Source organism: Tubulanus polymorphus, chromosome 11 (genome assembly GCF_964204645.1).
Source record: "Tubulanus polymorphus chromosome 11, tnTubPoly1.2, whole genome shotgun sequence".
Lineage (NCBI taxonomy): Eukaryota > Metazoa > Nemertea > Palaeonemertea > Tubulaniformes > Tubulanidae > Tubulanus > Tubulanus polymorphus.
In genome coordinates, this window is record NC_134035.1 from 2,318,442 (window position 1) to 2,324,611 (window position 6,170).

The 6,170-nt window shown below is 37.3% G+C and overlaps 1 long non-coding RNA gene across 2 annotated transcripts; it reads left to right on the forward strand.

Moving 5' to 3' along the window:
- Positions 1-1,168: 1,168 nt before the first annotated feature.
- On the forward strand, positions 1,169-4,489 carry LOC141913101 (uncharacterized). 2 transcript variants are annotated; one of them, XR_012620223.1, is made up of 3 exons: positions 1,169-2,142; positions 2,542-2,879; positions 3,899-4,489. It is a non-coding gene; the product is annotated as an uncharacterized LOC141913101 (long non-coding RNA). The 2 variants fall into 2 exon arrangements; XR_012620222.1 differs by having other exon boundaries at positions 2,542-2,871.
- Positions 4,490-6,170: the final 1,681 nt, after the last annotated feature.

Sequence of the window (6,170 nt, forward strand, 5' to 3'; positions counted from 1 at the left end):
TACTTCTTCAGTCAACTTCTTCCGGACTACTAGTGAACTAACTGGACTACTAGTGAACTAACCAGACTATTAGTAAACTAACTGGACTATATGTGAACTAACCAGACTATATGTGAACTAACTGGACTATTTAGTCAACTAACCGGACTGAAGTGGATGATACTCATAAAAAACAGTCAGTGGTGGACTCCAGGAGGTGTGGAACTCTGTATGTGGATTTGTGGAACTCGGTGGACTACCATTACTGCTAGACAATGGCTGGTGAGTGTGTGAGTAGAATTTCTTATAAGTTTCCAAAACAATTATGAGAAAGCAGTTTATCTTTAAACACTGTTTACACTGCATTTCATAACAATTGTCAATGGGGTTATTTGTAGTAGCCTGTAATTGTGTTGCAGGAATATAATCATAATAATATCTCAAAAACTCTGGGGTCCAAGGCCTTTTGAAAATTTAGGGGGTCCCCCCAAAAATTCGAATTTCTCATTTTCTGGGCCTAGGATCCGAAAAATTCTTTCAGATTTGTAATCAGCACCCGAGAATACATGTCTGTACTGAATTTCATCGAAATCTGAGACAAAAATGTTTTGACCCCTGACACTCATTTTGTGGAGTAGCCTACCTTAGATTGCCATTTCTCTGATACACCGGTAACTAGACTTAACTCTAACTCTGTATGTTTGATTGGTGGCCTCAAATCTATTAAGTTTCATGTATATTTTTTAGGATGTTTGTCATCATTAGGAACTACATGCATGTATTGACGTTTTTGTTTGTTGATCAGGACTACATCAGATGAACTGGATAAGCGTTAGAACTCACCGAGAGGATAAAGAAACAAACGAACACATATTGGGAGAACTTGACTTCAGTTATAGTGAACTTTATGTCCACGAGGACTAAATATGTGACACTACCGATTGGCAATGTTTGAACTAAAAACAGGGCAACTGAAAAAAACTGCTCATGGCATCTTGAACGCTCCCAGACGAAACTAGGAATATCCCCGATTCAAATTTACTCTGAAGCCTAATTCTTTCATAGAAAATTGTTTCTTTAATAGTTTCAGAGCATTTTTTTTCTGGTTACAGTGAATTAGTGGTAGTTGAATGCACTATTTTAGAGAATAAAATTTAATTTGCTTGAAATTCTTCCTTTGGCATGTGAGCCTATCGCTTTACCGGATGCTAATACATTCCGCTGACAAAAGAGTTCTATCAAAAATGTTTTGAAATTCCTTTTAAAAAGATGTTCCCCTTCGAAAAACCTTAAACGATAGTAGAATTATTCATATACAATGGAATCGAATTAGATAATGAATGAAATTCGGCTAAAAAAAATATCTTGTTCACTCGCATGCCACAGTAAGATAGCGAGGCTGAGTTAGATATCTACCGTACAGTGCTGCCCCTATGAATAACGATAGCGGAATTTCTGTGAACTAAAATAGTAGCGCATATTTACCGCCGGTAAAATGCCCTTATTGCGTACAATACGGACCAGTGTGGCGCCTAATTCTGATTAAATATGATACTATGAATACGTTCTGAATTTTGTATGACATTGCCTTATTTTTTAGGTAACATATTTAATTCTTTTTAGCTAAAATTCACTTACTTATCAATTAACATAGTATTTATATACAGAATAACTTATTCATTTACATTTTTGAATGATGATTTATCATCTGAAGTGACAAAATGTCCATATTTTTTCTTCGATATATTCTAATTGCGCGCAAATAATCAGGGAACATACAAACACCTGTCGCTCTCTCCCAGACCATACTAGAAATACCCCGATTCAAATTTACTCTTTCAAGGCTTATTCTTTTATAGAAAAATTGTTTGGTTCAAACGTTCAGAGCAGTTTTCAGAGTTTAAGAATTTTCCTCGGAATCCGGCCCGCAAATCGGTAATTAGTTCGTCCACTACGGCCGTTCGAAGACTTTGGCAAGCGAGTATTATGTTAGTTCACATTTTCCACGCTATCGTTATATATAGGGGCAGCACTAGACGGTCGAGATTAAATCGATCGCCCTATTTTTACTGTGGAGCGGGCTCAATTCAATCGCTAATTCTTTATTTACAGTGAACTATTCCCTCAATTGATAAAGACTTCAAAGCCACGATGACTTTAAATGTACGAATTTTGATATTGGGTAAAAAGATAAGAATTCATGATATTTCATGTCCCCAGTTGACTTCGCGGACATGTCACGACAGTGAGCGGGGCCCCGGCCCTGACTCGACCAGTTAGTTACAACGGCTTTCTCCCACACTGCCACAGGCTGGGCTCTTGTGTAAAACGAGAATCTGTTAATCCAGTGTGACTGAAAACTGCTGAAAACTTTTGCTTCAGCCTTTACTATGTCAGAGTAATTGTACTGTTTTGCTTCCCTTTTCACCCATCCTCCCTCAACCTCTCACCCCATCCTGCCTCAACCTCACCCCAACCTCTCATCCCATTGTCCTCAACCTCTCATCCCATCCTCCCCCAACCTCTCAGTCAGTCTCGCTGTTAATGTGATTTCTATTTTAGTATTTCAGGTTTTCCTCTGTCGGGCTGTCGTGTAAACTTCATCACGAATACTGGATGTGGTGGACTTCAACTGAAATTTATCACAGTTTTACTTCTTCAGTCAACTTCTTCCGGACTACTAGTGAACTAACTGGACTACTAGTGAACTAACCAGACGATATGTGAACTAACTGGACTATATGTGAACTAACCAGACTATATAGTCAACTAACCGGACTGAAGTGGATGATACTCATAAAAAACAGTCAGTGGTGGACTCCAGGAGGTGTGGAACTCTGTACGTGGATTTGTGGAACTCGGTGGACTACCATTACTGCTAGACAATGGCTGGTGAGTGTGTGAGTAGAATTTCTTATAAGTTTCCAAAACAATTATGAGAAAGCAGTTTATCTGTAAACACTGTTTACACTGCATTTCATAACAATTGTCAATGGGGTTATTTGTAGTATAGAGCCTGTAATTGTGTTGCAGGAATTATAATTCAGGCTTTTAGTAAGAGCATCAATTTCTACCTTAAAAATTAATTGAATATTTGACATCGTTGAATAAAAATCGTTTTTGGACCGAATTTTGCGGGCGAATTTCATAAAAATTTGTGACGAAAATTAAGGGGGTCGAAACACAAAATCCTGAATATCTCATTTTAGGAGCATCGGATCCGAAATCTAACCTCATATTTGTAATCAGCACCCCAAAAAACACGTCTGCACAAAATTTCATTAAAATTGGGCCAAAAAAAAATTTTGACTTTGTACCCCATTTTTGGGGTGCATATTTTGGGCATTAAAACCCTTATTTGCTCATGAAGATGAATTCCGATTCAAAATCTGATTGCGGATCCGGCATCTACACCTCACAATACACATTCCTACTAATTTTCGAAGAAATCAGAGAAAAAAAATTTTTCGCCGAAAAAAAACTCCTGGACTAACACCTTAGATTTTAGCCATTTTTTGCCAAAAAATTGAATCTCTTCGATTTACTTAAGATTTTAGTCCTCTATATTTTTAGGGGTGCTGATTCCAAATCTGCAATCAGATTTCGAATATCTCAAAATCTCTGGGGTCCAAGGCCTTTTGAAAATTTAGGGGGTCCCCCCAAAAATTCGAATTTCTCATTTTCTGGGCCTCGGATCCGAAATATTCTTTCAGATTTGTAATCAGCACCCAAGAATACATGTCTGTACTGAATTTCATCGAAATCTGAGACAAAAATGTTTTGACCCCTGACACTCATTTTGTGGAGTAGCCTACCTTAGATTGCCATTTCTCTGATACAACGGTAACTAGACTTTACTCTAACTCTGTATGTTTGATTGGTGGCCTCAAATCTATTAAGTTTCATGTATATTTTTTAGGATGTTTGTCATCATTAGGGACTACATGCATGTATTGACGTTTTTGTTTGTTGATCAGGACTACATCAGATGAACTGGATAAGCGTTAGAACTCACCGAGAGGATAAACAAACAAACGAACACATATTGGGAGAACTTGACTTCAGTCATAGTGAACTTTATGTCCACGAGGACTAAATATGTGACACTACCGATTGGCAATGTTTGAACTAAAAACGGGGCAACTGAAAAAAAAACTGCTCGTGGCATCTTGAACCCGTCGTTCGCTCCCAGACGAAACTAGGAATATCCCCAATTCAAATTTATTCTGAAGCCTAATTCTTTCATAGAAAATTGTTTCTTTAATAGTTTCAGAGCATTTTTTTTCTGGTTACAGTAAATTAGTGGTAGTTGAATGCACTATTTTAGAGAATAAAATTTAATTTGCTTGAAATTCTTCCTTTGGCATGTGAGCCTATCGCTTTACCGGATGCTAATACATTCCGCTGACAAAAGAGTTCTATCAAAAATGTTTTGAAATTCCTTTTAAAAAGATGTTCCCCTTCGAAAAACCTTAAACGATAGTAGAATTATTCATATACAATGGAATCGAATTAGATAATGAATGAAATTCAGCTAAGAAAAATATCAGTATTACTCGCATGCCACAGTAAGATAGCAAGGCTGAGTTAGATATCTACCGTACAGTGCTGCCCCTATGAATAACGATAGCGGAATTTCTGTGAACTAAAATAGTAGCGCATATTTACCGCCGGTAAAATGCCCTTATTACGTACAATACGGACCAGTGTGGCGCCTAATTCTGATTATATATGATACTATGAATACGTTCTGAATTTTGTATGACATTGCCTTATTTTTTAGGTAACATATTTAATTCTTTTTAGCTAAAATTCACTTACTTATCAATTAACATAGTATTTATATACAGAATAACTTATTCATTTACATTTTTGAATGATAATTTATCATCTGAATTGACAAAATGTCCATATTTTTTCTTCGATATATTCTAATTGCGCGCAAATAATCAGGGAACATACAAACACCTGTCGCTCTCTCCCAGACCATACTAGAAATACCCCGATTCAAATTTACTCTTTCAAGGCTTATTCTTTTATGGAATAATTGTTTGGTTCAAACGTTTCAGAGCAGTTTTCAGAGTTTAAGAATTTTCCTCGGAATCCGGCCCGCAAATCGGTAATTAGTTCGTCCACTCCTGCCGTTCGAAGACTCTGGCTAGCGAGTATCATGTTAGTTCACGTTTTCCACGCTATCGTTATACATAGGGGCAGCACTAGACGGTCGAGATTGAATTGATCGCGCTATTTTAACTGTGGAGCGTGCTCAATTCAATCGCTAATTCTTTATTTACTAATTGAGGTCTACGTTTAAAGTGAGATTGAAGTGAAATAAAACATTAGAACGGTTACAGTTAGATTCCTTGTTTCGTGTCAATGTTATCGTTCGGTATTCATATTGACTTATCAGTCACTTGCCTGGAAATCAGAGATAACTCATTCGATTCTAAGCAGATCAAGTCAGGGAAAACAACATGCATGCCAGGGAATAGTCAAGGAACTGATTTAGAAACGACTGCATTGTTTTCAGATACCGACTCTACCGACCGTATCTGTGATACACTATAGAAACAGTCGTTTCTAAAATAAGTTCAAGTACGTTAGACAAATTAACTACGTTGCCCCAATTTACTAAAACTATGGACAATGCGAATGAATGTTGAATTCCGGGTTCTACTACTATTTTTACTAACAAATTCGAGGTCTGATAATTTCTTTGTGTTGTCGAAAACGGTTTCTAATTCATTTTCAGGTTTTCATTTATTGCCATCCAACGATTTTGTCATTACTGGATGTACTAATGATGACTGAGACGAATTTGTTTTTAACAGTTGAAATGAGTTCATACTCATTTATTTGAGTTGCATAAGAATCCTCCTGAATTTGAAAGGAGCTGGATTAACCGAAAGATACGACATCGCCCGCCCGCACCAGGTGGTTTCACTGAACCCAGGACGCCTGGTGGGTCCAGCTGGATAACTGCCCTAGACAGCATGGAATCAATATACCCACTAGAATTCATGCACAAAATTTGTTCATTCATTTCGTCGACAAATTATATCATATCATTTTTCTGGTTGCAGGCTCAAGTTGCATATTTGAACAATGACCTGTCGCGCACGACTAACTGGAACCGTGACCGGGACGTGATTAGCCTATATACATTCTGTACATTAGTCAGAGATATATCG